Genomic DNA, 18,853 nt, shown 5'->3' with positions numbered 1-18,853 from the left:
ATGTAAGGCAACCTCGCAGCCCTCTACATGAAGGAAAAGAAAACCACTAACATCACTATAACTCAAACATACGAAGACTACATCTGTACAGGATGGTCAGTGCCCAATTTTACCTTTAGTCTAGATGTTCACGAAAAACACCAATTTTTTTTTAATGTTCTCCTTTTTGAAAGACCCAGGCTCTGCTGTGTTCTTGTCAAATGACGGATAAGTGGACTCCGGTGCCAGTCAGTCCTTTTAACAATGGCTGTACGCACCAGAACAGTGTGTGCAATATAGCAGTATACTACTAAAGACTGGGTTACTATAGTAACCAAGGACTCAGGTAAGCTTTGTAAATTATTCTTTATTGCTCAGCCTCATAGTGCACAGGTGAACCAGTACCAACGCAAGTACTGCACAGCTTTCTCTATCCCAACATTCCACACATATATTTAAGTAACTAGAACATGCTAACAATTCTAGCTTTAATTTCTGTATGACACAAACACTACCCATTACTACACAAATCCCTTCCCTTTAATAAAAATTAAACCACAAAAAAGCATAAAATACAGCAGATATATATTCTCAATGAGAAACTTTGCAGTGCGCATTCTAAAGAGACAATACGATCAATACCTACACATTTAAAATGAGGTTTGATGACACATTAGCACGTAGTCGTTTTGAAAAGAGAAGCACACCTGTGATCCAAGACTCCAGAGGGAGTTGAAACGCGTAAAGGATGAATATGGCAACTGCTGCATACTCCGTGAAAAATTCAAGCACCTATCTGAAAAAGCCAAGTTAGTGATCGATTCCTTACCTTAGAATTTCCCCCAGGCGTCAGACTGGATCTGAAAAGTCAGCCAGTACCCCTGCGCATCAGAAGGTTGAGTTGTGTGGCTCCGTGTCCATCGTGATCGCCAGGATGCAGCAGCTACTTAAATGCCGCCTTCACGCGCTGACGTCAGTTCTTTCTTTTTCCGTGCCAGCAAGCGCAGATCTGGAGAGAGCGGTACCCCAGCCACTTTTTGCCTGAGTTCTTTGGGACTTTTAGTCTGTCTTTTTTGAGTATTGACTCCTGGTCCTGTAGGGATGCCCGGTTTCAAGTCTTGCGAGACCTGTTCCCGCATGATGTCAGTGACGGAACCGCAGCGCAAGTGTCTCTACTGCCTGGGGTGCGACCACGACCCCACGTCGTGCCCCGACTGCTGGGCCATGGCTCTGAAAACTTTGCGGGAGCGGTCCCGAAAGTTGCTTGAGGCCCGGGAGTCGGCTTTGCGCCGTTCAAGGTCCCGTTCGACGAAGTCTTCGCACTCTGGGTAAGGTAAGACGAAGCACAAGAAGTCGAAGCCTACGCAGTTGCCGATGGCCTAACCGCGTTTCCTGGGTCCGTCGGCGATTCCGGCCCGGCTACAGGAATTTCTGTCAGCAATGGCCAGCCTCTTTGGCCCGTCTGGCCACGCCGGCGCACCTTCGGGCCCCGCAGGTCCGACTAGGGGTTCTCGCCCTTCTTCGTCGATGGCTCCGGCCCCGACGTCCTCAAATGCTCCGGCCTCGGCGCCGCCAGACTCCCATGGATCCCAGTCCATGTCGGCCGACCTCGTACGACCGACATCGACGTCTATGGCACCGGCGCCGGCCGGACCCCCGGCCGATGTCGTCCCCGGCTTCCACCACTACACGGAGACGGTGCCGAACCGTTGTTGATCGATGCCGATTCCAACGCCGATGGGGAATTTTTATCCTTTTCTCCATCCTACGTCTTTCCCTCCTGCCCAGCAGATTACGGAGGACTGGGAGGGATCTGAAGACCCTCTCGCAGCCCAATGCGGGTTAGACCCGGACTGGGCAGAGGATTTGGAGGATGCCGGTGATGGTGGTGGTCGCACTTCATCTGCGCAGATCAGGGGTTTCAGTCTTCCCCTATCTCAATGACTGGTTGTTGAAGGCGGGCTCGCCCCAAGCAGTTGTCTCCCCCCCCCCCCCCCCCCCCCCTCCAGACTACGGCCGATCTCCTGCATTTGCTAGGGCTCTTCATCAACGTGTCGAAGTCGCACCTGATTCCCTCGCAGAAGCTGCTATTCATCAGAATGGTTCTGGACACAGCGCAGTTTCGGGTTTTTCCTCCCGAACAGCGAGTCCTGGACATTCGGGCTATGATTCCAATCTTTCAGTCCTTGTGCTGGGTTTCGGTCAGGATGACATTGAGGCTGCTGGGCCTCATGGCCTCCTGCATCCTGGTGACCAATCATGCCAGATGGCATATGCGGGCTCTGCAGCGCGACCTGATGTTCCAGTGGGCGCAGCATCAGGGGAACCTGTCCCAGTACGTCCCGATTTCGGAGGGCACTGCACAGCAATTGCAGTGGTGGCTCACGAACCAGCATTGGGTCAGAGGCAGATCACTCTCCCTTCCCCAGCCGGAGCAAACAGTGGTGACGGATGTGTCCCTCCTGGACTAGGGCGGCCACATGGGAGAGGTGGAGATCAGAGGCCTCTGGCCTCCAGTGGAGTCCAGGCTCCATATCAACCTTATGGAGCTCCGGGCGATCCTACTTGCACTGAAGGCATTCCTTCCCTCTGTCAAGGGGAGAGTAGTGCAGGTGTTCACAGACAACACCACCGCCATGTGGTACTGCAACAAGCAAGGCAGGGTTGGGTCGTGGACCCTATGTCAGGAGGTTCTGCGTCTCTGGACATGGCTGGAACATCAAAGCATTTCCTTGGTGGTTCAACACTTGGCAGGTTCTTTGAACGCCAGGGCGGATGAACTCAGCCGCAGGTGCATGATGGATCACGAATGGCGTCTTCACTCTGAGGTGGCACAAGGTCTCTTTCAACAGTGGGGAGAGCCTTGGTTAGATCTCTTCGCCACTGAAGAGAACGCGCAATGTCCGTAGTTCTGCGCGTTGGAATTTCCAAGGCGGCACACGCTCGGCGATGCTTTTCGTCATGAGTGGAGTTGCCGTCTATTGTACGCCTTTCCGCCTATACCACTTCTACCCAGAGTGATGAAGAAGATCAGGGACGACCGGCCCAAGTCATTCTTGTGGCCTCGGACTGGGCTCGAAGAGTTTGGTATCCCGAGCTACTCAGTATGAGCGTGGATCTCCTGATCCGACTGCCTCTTCGGGAGGATCTTCTGTTGCAACAGCAGGGGACGGTCCTCCACCCGAACCTGTCCAGTCTCCAGCTCCTTGCGTGGAGATTGAGCGGCGACAGTTGATTCCTTTTGACTTGCCTCCTGAGGTCTGGGATGTTGTTTTGACATTAGTTATTTGAGGAGATAATCCTTAGTGGTCTTTAAAACTTTTCCCTTGTACCCTCCTTTTTGAACTGTTTTGTTTTCCATGTTATTTTGGCAGCCAGGCATCCCTCCACTAAGTCTGTATACGCCTGCAGGCTGTGGATCCCCTTTCTGACCCTCTTTCAGAAGTCCTTTTGTTCCTTCTGTCTTTGGCCCGGCAGGGCTCTGCTCTGGGCACTATCATGGGCTACCTTTGTGCAATTTCAGCCTTCCTCAGGCTACCTGATCAGCCCTCTCTTTTCAAGTCCCCTTGTGTAAATCTGAAATAATTTCTGTTAGCATAAGCTGAAGCCATCTTGGTTGTGGCATCCAATTTGTTGGCTTTGTGATTCTCCCATCCTCTGCTGCTCGTCTTTTTCCCTGCCTGTGCTGTCTATTTAAGTTGTCTTCCTGACTCAGCTAAAAGTAATGTGCATGCTACAAGTTTGTAGCTGCCAGAACACGTGGTCTCAGACTCAACTGTCAATCATTTACTGCTGCCATAAGCACTCCTGCTCCCCCTCCCACTTTTCTGACTAAGTGATCTCCCATCTGCCCATGTTTGTCGGTAACTATTCCTGTGTTGGCCTGTACCTTCTATTTGTATCCACATGCTTACCAGTGCAAAAAAAACTGTATATAAGGCCGGTGTTCTGTGACTTCAATGTAGTACCTCCAGGCAGCACTTGAGTGTTGTGTGGACGTGGTCCCACTCATGAGTGATTAATAAACTTGTTTATTCCCAACTCCAGTGCTGATCTCTACTTTGTTGGTTTTTTAACCTGTGGACAAAAGTGTGACCCTGCACCAGTGTACCCCTAAAAAGGTATATTTCCACAGTTGGCGCCCGTCGTGGGACCCCATTGGAGACGCGGCCACCCGAAGGAGTGGTCTTGACGGAAGATCGAAATTTCACTGAGGAAGTGCACTGCACGAGGAGACCTTTGTCTTTGCAGGCTGACGTGACTTTTCCGGTTTTCTCGATTTGACCCTCCAGGTGGTGCCGGTCTCGACAGGGGGTTTTCCTTGGTGCACTCTTGTAGTGACCATTAGGTCGACCAGAGATCAGCAGGTGGGAGTTGGAGACTTCTGTCTGGTAAGGTCACTAAAGCGGGACTTTTGTTTTGTTAAGCCTGGGCTTTTTGTTTGAATTTATGATTCAGTTTTTGAAAAAATTGAAGGCGGGTAGTGTGGAGATTTTTCTCCTTTTGAAATATTTGTTTGACATAGTAATATTTTACTAATATTTGTAGAGCATGCCTATTCTCAGCACACTCCGTAGGTGGTGTTGCTGCTCTGGTGGTACCAAAGTAAACTTGAGAAAAAAAAAGTCAGCCGGCTCCCCCAGAGGGGATACCTAATAAAGACATATATGTCAAATATTGTATTCCTTCCATAATGTACAGTAAGTACACTGTGGAACAAATACACAAAGAAAGATTCTGATCTACAATGGCCTGTGAATGGGTCATTTGATTTTAAAAAGGTTCAATATGTAGAGTAGTGTTTATTTGAAAGAAAAAATAGACAGGATATGTTTGATTGTGTGCATATGGGGGATAAAGAAGTACGAGAGAGAGTGAAAAGAGCACAAGCTATAGCAGAAAAAGAACGAAAAACGATGTATCAAAAAGCACTAGAATTAAGAAAAAAGAAAAAAAAAAGATGGGGAACGTCGATTAGAGGTAAAGGGCCAGTACCCTATTAGGCATCCTATTTATCCCATACTTAATAAATCTCAGGATGACTGCATCCTCTTTGATCAACCCCCACCCCTGTATAAATTCCCCACTCCAGGTGCCCCTGAGGATGAGGTATTTGATAAGGAGCATTTGTCTTCAGAATAAAAAGATAAAAGATAAGAAAGATGGGCGACAGACTCACTCTACTTTGACTAGAGCAGAAAAAGATAAATTAAAAGCCGCTGCTAGGGAGGAGGTTCGCCGGCCTCACGCGGCATCACTAATTGTAACTATGGTTCAACAGTGGAACAGTGCAGAGCAATTTTATTTTGTAGAAAAGTTTGTTTGGGAGGTAATATTTAATTACAGACACATTTCTCAGGAATTAGAGCCAAAGGGATATTTTATATATTGGGTTTATACTTCTTGGAGTAGAGCTGATGTGATGGCTCTTCAAGCTGCTTTGCCCGAAGTAAAAAGTAGGGATACCTTTCCTCATCATGTGTCCTTAAAAGTGACAGGTCTGTGTGTCCTTAAAAGTGACAGCTGGTGCACAAAAAGTTTGGGTACATGATGAATGTGTAGCAGCCCTAACAGGAGCTGAGCAGGGGGTGTGGCACAGGGTTTTGTGTCGGTGTGAGCAGGGTTTGAGGGTGGTGTTAGGTTAGCAGGGCCAAGTAAGGAAAATAAATGTATTCCTATGGGTGTGCGCAAAAGTGTCTTCATGGACATTTTTAAAACTGTGACTCCAGGGCTGTGGCAGATGTTGTTTAAGCATGCTGAGCTGTAAATGTGCAGGCCGTCCTCAAACCCCCCACCCCCATGGGTTGCAGTGTGGGGTTCATGAAACGCTTGTCCTTAAAAGTGTCAGGATGTTTCTGTCCTTAAAAGTGACAGCTTGTGTGCAAAATGTTTCGAGACATGATGTATGTGTGGCAAGCCAATGCTGCGAAGGCAAAAACTTAAAACAAAAGCTGCTTCCAGCTTTTCCAGGCAGGGCTCGGGCAGATGTTAAAATGATAAAGGGACAGCAGATGGGGGGGTCTCAAACTTCCACAGGAGAATTGGAAATCTGGTAACACGGGGAAGGAAAAAACAATGCAGGAAAACGGGATGCAGGAGATAAAGCTAGCAGTCTCAGCATCCAGGGTTGTGCTGACTCAGCAAGCCCTACAAACACATTTCCTGGGCCTAACTCCTTACGACAATGCTCAGGCATGATGTAACTGTGAAAAGTTCCCTCCAAAGACCACCTCTACATGATTCTAAGCCCGTCCACCCACCATAAAGTGTGGGTCTTCTAAGTAGCATGCCAGGACAAGTATAAAAAGTGTACTTTAGGTGGCGGCAGAAACAGACATTTAAAAACCCCTTTTGGAACTCCTTGTTTGGATTGTTTGCTGTGCAGACCTGCATCAGAAACTTAAAGGCCAGGATAGATCAGAGCAACTTATCACAGATTGACGCCGCCTGCTACACGTTAAGGGATGTAAGTAAATAAGGGGGACTCAATGTTGAATGTTAAGGATTTAAGGGCTTATTTAAAGTATTAGGGGAATGCATTTAAAATGAACAAGGATGCATTATAAAATGGTACTTAGCGCTATGTAGGACTGTGTTTATAGTGTTTTAAATAATGTTTAAAGCGATGTGGCCTGTTGGTTAATGTGAATAAGGCTGGAGGTGAAATGTGATTGTAATGTTAAATGTTACTTAATACATTTGGGGTGTTTGTGTTTAAGGTGTATAAGAGAGGCGCTACGAGGCTAACAACAGAGGTAACAATAATATTTTACAGCGCCTAGAAACATGTAACACAGTTTTTGGGGTACTGTAAGGTTGTCAGAACATACTAAATAATATACATTGTTTACAAATAAAATAATAATGAATAAATAATACACCTATGTACTCACCAATATGTGTAGAGGTTCTGCACCGGCATGGGTCAAACACATTGCTCCAGGTTGAGGCAGGTTCATCAGCGTTGTCCATGGTATGGAGTGTTAGAGGCACCAATTGAATTTAATGCAGTTTAATTAGGGGCTCTCTGGGGATATGCAACGCAAGCCTCTGGTGGGGACAGCCAAGGTATCCAAGAGCCCTCGGACGGCCGGGAGGGCTCTCGGTGTGTGCGGCTATGTCTGCTGTGTGTGGGGGTCACAGCCCCAAAGCATATTTTAAAATAAAGCCCCCGGAGCTCGCTGAGGTCCGTGCAGTACTCCAGGGTTGTGGGTCAAGGGTGGTCCTGGGGTGGTGTGGGGTTTCGAGGCCCCTGGTGGTGCTCTGGGGATTGAGTCTGCAACATTTTAAAAATAAAAGCCTCCAGTCCGCTTCCATGCGTGGTACTCTGGGAGCTTGTGCAGCAGTGGTGGGGGCTCCTGAGGACTTTGGCAGGTGTGGGGCCTGCTGTGCTCCATGCGGAGCTCTGGGGGTTGTGCGGCCGTGTGCGGCATGGTCCGCTGGGTGGGGGCTCGTGGCCCCGAATTTATTTATATATATATATATATATATATATATTTTTTTTTTAAGAAGCCCCCGGAGCCCGCTTCGCTCCGGGGGGAGGGTACTGTGCGGTGGTGTGGGGGCTTGAGGCCCCAAAGCAAAAAAGAAAAATATGGCCCCAGAGCCCGCTCCATAGGCGCAACTCTTGGGGTTGGGGGAGGATGGTGGCCTAGGATCCCACGTGGATCCCGATGGCAGCTGAGGCAGGGGAGCAGGGAGCTCCCCCTTCGCAGCTTCGGTAGACCCGCCTCTTCAGTGATGTCACCGGGACTCCCCTGACATCATTGAAGGGGCTGGTCCTTCCACCTCAGCCGCGGAGGGAAGCTCCCGGCTGGGGGCTCCTCTGCGAGTGTTGTACGCCACAAGGGGCTGCCAATATAAAAAAAACATTTTAAAAAAATGCTGGCATGCCCGCAGCGAGTTTCGTCACCGTGTTTGCGAGGTCCAGGCCTGCCCCTCAGGGACGTCACCGGGGACACCCCATGACATCACGGAGGGGCATGCCAGGGCCACGCAAACAAGGGCGAGGAAACTCACAGATGGGTATTTATGCATGCCGGCTGTGCCCCCAAGGGCGCATTAAATAAATAAAAAATGTATTTACAGCCACAGGGATCATTTAGCAGCGTCCTTGTGGCTTTTATTTTGTTTGTTTGGTTTTTTTTTTCTAAGGGGGTCATTTTATATAGCGCAAACTTGACCTGAAGGTCTTGGAGCGCTTTTTGGAGCCACTGTTAAGTTACACACGATTACATTCATTTCATGTAGACGGTGTGTGTTGGGACATTAAGTGATTTGGCCAAAAGCACAGGTTGTTGAGCAGGGTTTTTTTTTTCTTATGCCTGTGCTCGCCCCTCCAGCCATTTTTAAAAGCCGCAGCTGCCAGGATCATTGTTTCCCTTGCTTCCAGGGAAACCTAAAATAAATAAATATTAAAAACATTTACAATGTTGAGCTCAAGTGAATGCCAAGCACTCTAAGAATGGTGTCAGCTGTTTTTAAAATCAACTGCTGCCAAGAACAATGCAACCCTCATTTCCCAGCCTACCTCATAAAATTACACATCTGATTAATGCTCTTTCTGGTGAGACGTGGTTTTGTTAGTGGTCATGGTATTAGATGATCTTAAAAATACCCATGAGGGTTAATAGGTATGTTGCAAAGAATGTGTACCTCATAGACCATGCTGCGCATAATGTATTTAGGGTCAGATTGTGACTGCTTTCTACCTAGGAGATATCCTGTTGCTACTTGCAGTTTATAAGTTAATATCCTAACATGGCGCAGTGGTTATTAAATGGTTGCAAAGAACAACTTGAGGACTGTATACTATTGATATGCACAAATTATGTGTGTATATATGGTGGGGCATGTGGGTGGCAACCAGGCTTTCTTAATAAAAAGTAAAACGCCTTATAGGTTGTTTCTACGTATACACGGTGTAAGGATGCGTTTCTCTATGTAATATGTATTTACGGTTTCTAAGGTGAATGTAACAAACTGTAATGCCGTGTTTATGAGGCGTAGTTTTAAAACAGCCTTTTTTTAAATCTAACCCTAAACACAGGACATCCCTGTAATAACCATCACCGACTCAGAAATGCTCAGCCTGCAAACAGGTATATGTATTTAGAGTTGTATAGTTCTGAGTAGTTTTTGTACACCACTGCCTCAGAAGCTCTGCATTTCTAATGGTATTCTCATGTGTGTATGGTTTTATAGATTGATACCGATGTACAACTAGATCTTCACGATCTACAGCAGTACCTGGGATCTCAAAGTGCGCTGCTGAATGTGGAGGATAACGCAGTTCTTCCAGGTAAATCAAAAATGCCATGGTTCTTTAAACTGTCAAAGACTTAGACATTGTTAGACCAATAACCCCCAGGGGCGTACTGTAGGAGGGCTCCTCAGAAGGTACTGCTAAGGACTTGTTTATACCGCAAAAGTGATTATTTTTTTGTTTGCCGGACCCACGGAGTCATGCACAGACGGCGGGGATGTGCAAGAGACAGCTCAGCCAACAAAAGAAAAGCCTCTGAAAAGGAAATCTTCAACATCTGGAAAGGGACCGGTGACAAAGAAAGGAGCTGGGGAAAGACCTCTAACAGGTGTGTTTTTTACAAAAGGGTGCGATAAGGAACTCTCAGGGTTTTATTCTCGCAAGTAGAAGGGGCCACCGCCAAGTAGTAGTGGCTGTATAAAGTGGGCCGTGTAGAAATTATTGTGGTGAGATGTCTGTGGGTAGTGTAAGCAGCTTCTACAGGTTCTTTATTTTTTCTAATATATATATCTTTATCTTACATTCTAGGAGCCGTTCAAAAGAGCAATGACGAAGATTTGTGTAAGGTCAAGAGGTCTGCTAAACCATTAATGGACATAACAAAGACAGTTCAGAATGCGGAGCCTGCAGCAAAAGGTGTGAGTAGGCGTGTACGCCAGGATCCCTTGTGTTCTTATTATACGCACATCCAACAGATAAGAGATAAAATGCCGTCTCAAGCCAACTGCTAAAATGACCAGGCCTTCAACGGGAATCGTCTCTTGAGCACTCCCGCCCTTTAAAAGAACCAGATGGCCTCGGAGTCCAAAGCATCCCCTTTAGATCCCGAGAGGAAACAGGTGGTCCTGGAGGCCAAAGCAGACCCTTTAGATCTCAAGAAGAAATAGGTGGTCCCTGAGCCCCAAACTATACCTCTAGATCTTTCATTAAAAACATTGTGACATCTATGAATGAGCCCTCTACATCCCTGATCTCTAATGGTCCAGCGGCTGTGACGACCGTTGCAGAAGAGCAGGTACAGCTCCAACCCCCTAAAGTGAATCGCCACTCTTAAGAAGAAGCAGGGGGTACAGGCGTTACAAGTGGAAACAATAGCCGATCACATAATCAAACTTATTACACCGCAGGCCCCTACCCATACCCTGAAACCTTCTATAGTTTTAAATAAACTAACGGCATCTGTATAGGGGCTCCCCCTAGACCAACCCCCAAAACCTGCTATAATCATGCCTGATAGGCTTAGGAACTCAGTCTGAAAATGCTAAACCCTCATGACCCCCTTATAACGGCAGCATTGGGTGTCTCAAGGCGGTGGAGGGGGTGGTAGACAAACTTGATAGACCCTCAGAAGCCGCGCACAAGGGTCCTTCTAACACGTACAATGGGGATTTGTGTACGGCTTTTAGACATTCACCAGCCCACAACCCCGACAATTCCTTAGCCGAAAGGTCCCTCTATTATTTCTGCAACCATTTACACTCCCCAACCCTTATGTCGCCTATCAACCCTCTGGGAGCATACGACCCAACCAGCCCCGCAGCCAGTGTAAGCCACAGATCACCACCACCAATATAGGACGATAATAGTACAGAATGGTGTTGTGGCGGACGGGGCTAGAGAGGGTCCAGGGGTGTTACAGACAGTTGTACAACCAAGCACTGTATTTATCCCTAATCTGCCTCAATATGATTCTGTAAAAAGAGGTACTAGGGACCCATGAGAAAGACATACAGCTGGCGGTCAGAAAATGCCAAGCATACACCGCCATCTTAAAACTGGGGCTGGCCGATAGCGACGACGGGGCTGGGCTGGAGGCGCAGCGTAAGATACTACAAACGGTTGACCATTGTAAAAGGGTGATCCTCAAAACGTGTCGAACAACAGCGGCCAACATATGGAGTATCGCTGCGTGACTAGGCCCATGCCGTCCCCTAAAGAACCAACATGCTCTGGGTATTAATAAAAGTATGCGCAAATATAAATCTAGCAGTAAGGTCCACACGATACTGACAAAGTCCCTGCGCTTCTTACGGTTGGTCAAATGTAAAAAGTACATGGAACCCCTCAAACAAAGTCATACAGTTTCACAAACAGAGCCAGAATCACATACACCAGTACCATGCACCCAGCATTACATAAGTTCAGGAGAGAACAGCCCGAGGGGGGTACTATTGAAGGGCTCGAGGGGTAGAACACCAACACGACGATACCAGGAACACCCAGAAGGGCCGAGGGCAGGGTCTGTAGCAGAGGCCTCTCTGAGCACGACGACCACCGGCACAAATTATACGGTTCAGGTAGGCTGGGGTAGGCTACCTAGAAAAGCATGGTCCCATTAAAAAAACAAAAGTGGTCTAATAGCGCTAAGCAGCGCCGGCTTTTAATAAGTAAATTAAGAAAGCCAAAATATGCGCTACACGGCGGCTTAAAAGGTCCCCAGAGCTCTTGCTAAACCAGAATCCCCAAAATGATACAGCAGCAAACTCCCCCATTAGTCAGATTCCTCATAATGAGTATTCAGAACCTGTGTTCTTAGAGCGTTAGAAGGTACAGCAGGACTGTAGAGAGATTTACTGCTACAGAACACTACGATGAGTTTAGGTTTATTAACCTTGACCAGATAAGGTCCTCCACTCATGGGTTTTAGCCATACATCAGGCTGTGCAAACACTTGTAGAAAGGTTGTTACGCGATGTGGGTCCTAATTACTTTTTCCTGCTACGCTTCCAGGAGCAGGGTTTTGATAGTCCTTTGTTCACCAAACAAAGGCCCATCGATGTGTTTGATGCAGTGGGATTTTTAGAAAACCTTTTGGCTTTTTTTTTTTTTTTTTTTGATAATCAAGTTTTATTGATTTTAAACACATTGAACAAATCAACACGTACACAAAAGTCATTAAACAAATTACATTCCCATGATCAATGCAACCCCCAATCACGACCCCCAAAAGTCCTACACATGCAAAATACAAGGGCAGGTTACCCAAAACCCTCAACATTACCCAACCACTCCCCCATACTCTACAGTACTTCTTGCTGCACCCCTTGGCCATGTACAGGGCTTTCTCCTGTGACGTGCACCAATCCACCCCCCTGCGCCATCTCCCCAGAACAGGTGGCTCGGGACTTATCCAAGCTGCCGCTATGTCTCGCTTGGCCACGACCAAGGCTGTCTTAAAAATAGCTTAATGTTCCTGGACCCATCCAGCCCATCCGTGATTCCCAGCAGTGAGTGACGTGGGTCGTGCGGAATCTCCCAACCCAACACCTCTGCAAGTTCCGACTCAATAGCTCTCCAGAATTGCTCCAACCGGGGGCATGACCAAACCATATGGAAAAAGTCTGCCGGGGTGTGGGCACATCTTGCGCAGGTCGCATCCGGGCATAAGCCCGCTTGGAAAAGGCGCGGGGGAGTGAGATACACAGCATGCAGGTAGTAGAGTTAAATCAATTTGAGTTTGGCAGAGACAGTGACTATCCTGGGGGCCATGAGAGCATTGCGCCATCCGTTTCATCGAGAAGGCCCACCCCTTCCACCCTTTGTTCCCTCAACTTATATAAGAAGGCTGGTGTATTGTTAACTAAAGTGCGGTAAATACGAGAGACGCCCCCTTACCCAAGTCCCCCATCATTATCTGGGCCTCCAGTGGGGCTGTATTCGGGGAGCCTCGTGTCATCCGGGATATGCGCGTGGAGGGCGTGTCTCATCTGCAAATATTTATAAAACTGGGACGACTGTAGGGAATAGCGAGTTTGGAGCTCCTGGAAGGTAAGTATATGACCTTTAGCCCACACATCCCCAAGCTGTGAGCTGCCTATAAGATCTCATGTTTTAAAACCTTGTAGTCCGCTAACCTCCCGGAGCCAGGTCCCATGCCAAAGGCCTCTTGAGGCTTTTACAGAGTAAGGCGGAACTAGTCACCTATGGCACTGACAGAGTCCTAGCCCTCATTGTACGGGGTCGTGAGGGGGGTGTTTCCCGGCCTTTAAAGAGCGTGCTATATAGTAAGATAATTGGTAAGAAACAACGATGGCTGCTCAACTTTAACAACGGAGCAGCCAACACCTGTCTGGCGGCCAACATCGTGGGGTTGCTGATGGGGCGCAACACCAGCGACGCTGCCATCCTGTCTAAAGCGGCTGAAGCCCATGAGGTTCTTGAAATACCTCCAGACCGCATGGTCGGCTTTGGCGACATAGGTCTTTTTGAGAACTATTTTGCTGTTACGGAGAAAGTTATTTATCACAACGGTTCTTGGAAGTACTTTACAACCAGGGAACGTGTGAAAAACAAGACCATATATGTCCTTCACCATGAAAATCACTTTTACGGTATCTTGAACCTTAAAGGTTTTCTGGGAGTCAAGTACGTGTGCACACATTGCGACCATATATACAACACTAAGGCACATCACCAGTGTGAAATACACTGTAAGATGTGTCAGAGGGACGGGTGCATCGTAGACGCCTCCGTGAAGGTGAGATGCAGCAACTGTCAGATGTTTTGTCACTCTCAAGCCTGCTTGAACATACACTGCAAAGCTGTTAAATGCACCCCTAAAATGGACTGTTTTGAGTGTGGCCGGTATGTGGCGGCAGATCACAAATGCAAAGGCATGAAATGTCCAAGGTGTTAGGCTCCATGTAGGGCGGGATTTGTACACCGCTGTTACATGGTTAAAGGTCAACACCAGACCAAAACCGAAGACTACATAGTGTTTGATATAGAGTGTACACAGGAGACGGGGGTACACCAACCTAACTATATTTACGCCCACCATCTAACTTCTGATGACAGCTGGGAGTTTGAGCGGCGAACGTGTGTTGGTGATTTCCTTAATACATTCCTTCAAACCAAATTCAAAGGGTATACCATGCTGGCCCATAAATCAAAAGCATAGGACTCATTCTTTATTTTACAAAATATGATTCGTGAGAAGGTGCAAGTAGAACTCCTCACTCAAGGTTCTAAGCTCATGTTGTTAATGGCTGGCCAGTTACAAATAAGGTTCATAGATACCCTGAATTTCCTACCCATGAAATTGAGCAAGCTGCCAAAAGCCTTTGGTTTCCCCGGGTGTAAAGGTTATATTCCACACTTTTTTAACACCTGGGCAAACCAGAATTATGTGGGGCCCATGCCGCCTCCTGACAGCTACGGAGTTGAATATATGATCTCTGCTGAGAAAGAGAGCTTTCTACAATGTTCCTCTCAAAACCGTGAAAAGGAGTTTCATTTTCAAACCGAGCTGAAAGCCTATTGCCAGGCCGATGTAATGATCCTGCAACAAGCATGCAACCTCTTCAGAGATTTTGTGGTGTCTATGACTAAAAGTCAGGGTTTTGAAACCCAGGACGCCTCAAATGACTAAAAGTCAGGGTCTTGAAACCCAAGACGCCTCAAAAGACAAAGACAGTCGAATACATAGACCCTTTTCAAAACATCACATTGGCCTCCATGTGTATGTCCATCTACAAGCACATGTTTTTAAGACCAAAAGTATCGCTCTAGTGCCGCCAGACCTCTATAACGGTAAACAGAAACGTTATTCAACCCGTCTATCCAATGGCTAATTTACGTCTCTGAGAAGGAAGACCTACATATTCAGCACGCCTTACAGGGTGGTAAATACCGTCTGGGTCCCTATTACCTGAATGGGTACGCTGTGATTAAGGGCGTGCCGACGGCCTTTGAATACAACGGCTGTTTTTACCACAGTTGTGCTCAGTGTTACAAACCCCACATGTTTAACAGACTGATGGGTGTCAAATTTGAACACTTACACAGACGTACTCTGAGGGCCCAATATATTGAAAAATGTGGCTTTGCTATGAGGGTCCTATGGGAGCATGAGTGGTCAGATATGCTAACAACCGACACACAGCTCAGCTGTTTCCTTCAGAGTCGTGATTTACCACAACCTCTGGAACCCCGCGATGCCTTATTTGAGGCCGTACAAATGCCATACAACTGTACAGAGCCGTTGAGAAAATACACTATTATGATTTCACCAGTCTGTACCCATTTGTGAACAAAATGAAGGTATACCGCTTAGGACACCCCGCCATCATATATAGAGACTTTAAGCCCCTTTCCGAATACTTTGGGCTCGTCAAATGTGAAATCTATCCTCCAAGGCAGCTTTACTTTCCAGTGTTACCATACAGAGTCGATGATAAGCTGATGTTCCCCCTCTGTCGAACCTGCGCTGTGTTTAAAGAGGTCGGTGTTTGTAGTCACACCGAAGAACAAAGGATTCTCACAGGGACCTGGTGCAGCATCGAGGTCCAAGCTTCCTCAGAGAAAGGCTACAGACTCGGGAGAGTACACGAGGTGTGGCATTTTAAGAGGACCACGACACGCCTCTTTTCACGCTAAAATAATTTGTTTCTCAGAGACAAACAGGAGGCCTCAGGATATCCCGACTGGTGTACTAGTCAAGATGCAAAGCATAAATACATCGATGACTACCACACTCACGAGGGTATACGTTTACTGCCCCATTTGATAGAGGTAAACCCTGTCCGCCGACTTTTAGCCAAACTCTGCCTCAACTCCTTATGGGGAAAATTCGCACAGCGTACAAACATGTCAAACACAACCTTAATAACAGATCCTGATGAACTGTTTAAGTACCTTTTTGCCCCTTGTTACGAGGTGTTCAGCTGCGAGTTTATCGATGACGAAACAGCTGCTGTGTGCTGGAAATACACAAAAGAGTACCCCACAACATGTGACAACATAAACATCTTCATAACATGCTTCACGACCGCACACGCCCGTCTAGAGCTTTACGGGGTTCTGGATAAACTCCAGGACCGCTGTCTGTATCATGATACGGACTCTGTGATTTTTCTGTGTAAACCGGGGGATGTAGATCTACCTCTTGGGGATTATCTAGGTAATTTGACCAGCGAACTCGATAAGGATGAGCATATAATAGAATGTACCTTAGCCGGACCTAAGACATACTCGTACAAAACAAACAACAACAAAGTGTGCATGTAGGTCAAAGGTATAACGTTAAACGTCAGCACCACCCTAAAAATTAATTTTGACAGTCTGAAGGATCTGGTGCACGAATACTCATCATCGGCCGATCATGAAAATGATAAAACCATAATTGTTAACCAGCCCTGCACAGTCAGATCCAAAAATAAGTGGGAAATTATAACCCAGCCCCTACATAAAACCTTATGCGTTGTTTTGACAAACAGGTTCTGACTACGGACTATAAAACAATGCCGTACGGTTATTAGGCGCATTAGAGAGGACATAGACAGCACAATGAACACCCGATTACAGCATCCGTTCTCATGCGTGTTAGCAGGACCCTTAACTGCGGTAAAAACTACTTTATAAAAAATCTCTTAGAAAATGCTGCCGGTGCATTATCCCATACACCTAATAACATTGTGTGGCTTTATTCGTGCTGGCAAGATCTTTATACCGACCAGTCCCGCAGCTTCCCTCATATCCGATTTATAGAAGGTATACCTGATAATCTCAACGATGATGAGCTGCTACCCCCGACCCTTGTAAACATGGTAATTGTCGATGACCTTATGCGTGAAGGTGGTGACCATCCTGAGCTAGAGCGAGCTTTTACTCAATATTCATACCACCGTAATCTAAGCATATGCTACATTGTGCAGAGCTTGTTTTACAAGGGTAAGAACAGTCGCTCTATAGCACTCAACGCCTCATACCTTGTTTTATTTAAAAATCCTCGTGACAAACAGCAAATATCCGTCATAGCTAAACAAATGTACCCAGGAAATACACACTTCTTCATGGAGGCCTTTAACGATGCTATAACGAAACCTCACGGCTACCTGCTAGTCGACTTAAAAAATAGCACTCTAGAAGACTACAAACTGAGGTCTGATATTTTTCCCCCTGATCTCCCCGTCGCTTACACCCCAAAGACTAAGTTCCGAGCCTATAAAAAGAAGCGCTGAAGACCTTTAGAGACATTTATAGTCCCGGCCCTTATAACCTGAGTGTTGACAATGTCTGACCGCCTACGCCGCAATTTGGCCCTCCTGAAAATGCTGGTTAGAGCCAGTCCCCAGCACAGAAAGGCCCTCCTCTGCGCTGCTTCTGATGATTTAGTGGCTGCCATTTCAGAAATAGCCCGAAACACCCTAAAAGGCAACGTCCCTATATCAAAGAGACAGTTACAGGTGTTGAAGAAGAAGCGTCATCTTATCAAGAAACTCAGTAATCAAAGGGCCTCACTCATCACCAAGAAGAAACTGGTGAAACAGTCTGGGGGTTTTATAGGTTCATTGCTGGGCATAGCTATACCTCTAATTACAAGCCTCCTCTCGGGACAGTGATGGAGCATGCCGCAAATATGTATTTGGTTCCTAGACAGCAGTTGGAGAAACTGGGCTCTTCTGCGGACAATGCATGGGATATACGGCAAAATGAGACTCTACGCCTGGATGCTGAAATTAAAGTCATTTTGAACCGGACTGATCTAACCCAATATGACAAAGCGTCCCTTTACACCACCACCCTTAAAAATGCTCTAAGTTACTACAAGCAGTGGAATACCAAACAAAAATAAGCTAACTCTGTATGCCCCGGACTCTGATCAGCCAGCAATGCCGGCGCCTGCTACGCACCCCCAACAGCCGCAGCAGGCCCCGTCCCAGACCGCAGATATCTTTGACGACCTCCTAAAAAATATGTTAGAGGCACAGGGGGGGGCAGCGCAAATGTTGATGAGTAAATTCGCCGCTTCTAAAGACCTAACAGCATGGAATGAGTGAGGTGAATTTCTCTACAAGGAGCAGCCGGTTGTTGGTTCATACATGTACGATCTAGTCAAAGGCCTCACTCACCTGAAGACCCTAACGCATCAAAATGCTCCTAGAGGTTGGGATCAGTTTCTACGAGCAGCCGCTGAACTCAACATCCCTTCCACACTTGTGGGTAATAACGATCATCGCCGTATGCTTGAAAGTTTAAAGACAACCCTCCCTCCATTACTGCCCACCTCTGAAGCCCCACGGCTATCCCCCTCTTGGAGTACACCACTTGCGCCATCTGTACGGAGGAAAAGGCTGTTGTCCAAAGCCCATACATGGATTCATTCTTAATGTTTCTACAGTTTTTTTGAATAAATGTGCCTATTACGTGTATAATCATGTCTGATTTTTCTTCATATATTTCTTTAGTAATAGATGTCATTGTAATGCGCATCCTACATAACTGTTTGTAATAAACACTTTTGTAACTTTTCAACCCGTCTCTTTTTAACATTTTTTATTTATGGGGTATGGGGCAACATAGAAATACAGAGTCTGAATGCATGTTTTAAAAAGGACTGTATTTTAAAAACACGTTACAGGCCCTTACAATTTTGACAAACATTATATTTAGTTTTCGCAGGTCTGACCGATGCCCTTGTGTTTACTTTTACATATTTCACAACTAGACGGTCATTGTTAACAAGGTCACTCGAATATAGATTTAGGAAATTTCTAAACGAAACCCCCTCCGCCATTTTACTGATAAAATACATAGTGTTCCCTGCATGTGATGGCTAACAAATCCTTTACCCTTAGCTTATTATACTCCACCCTCGCTGCGGCTTTT

The 18,853-nt window shown here is 46.7% G+C and overlaps 1 long non-coding RNA gene across 1 annotated transcript in view; it reads left to right on the top strand.

Moving 5' to 3' along the window:
• Positions 1-18,398, top strand: part of LOC146821004 (uncharacterized) — a 62,380-nt gene extending 43,982 nt beyond the window's left edge. The window contains exons 2-4 of the long non-coding RNA XR_014963079.1: positions 9,184-9,280; positions 9,443-9,572; positions 9,773-18,398. This is a non-coding gene — a long non-coding RNA (uncharacterized LOC146821004). The remainder of the gene's footprint in view (positions 1-9,183; positions 9,281-9,442; positions 9,573-9,772) is intronic.
• The last annotated feature ends 455 nt before the right edge of the window (positions 18,399-18,853 follow it).

This window comes from Triturus cristatus, chromosome 6 (genome assembly GCF_964204655.1).
Source record: "Triturus cristatus chromosome 6, aTriCri1.1, whole genome shotgun sequence".
Lineage (NCBI taxonomy): Eukaryota > Metazoa > Chordata > Amphibia > Caudata > Salamandridae > Triturus > Triturus cristatus.
Note: the sequence above shows the minus strand (reverse complement) of the source record. Positions and strands in the feature narration are given on the sequence as shown.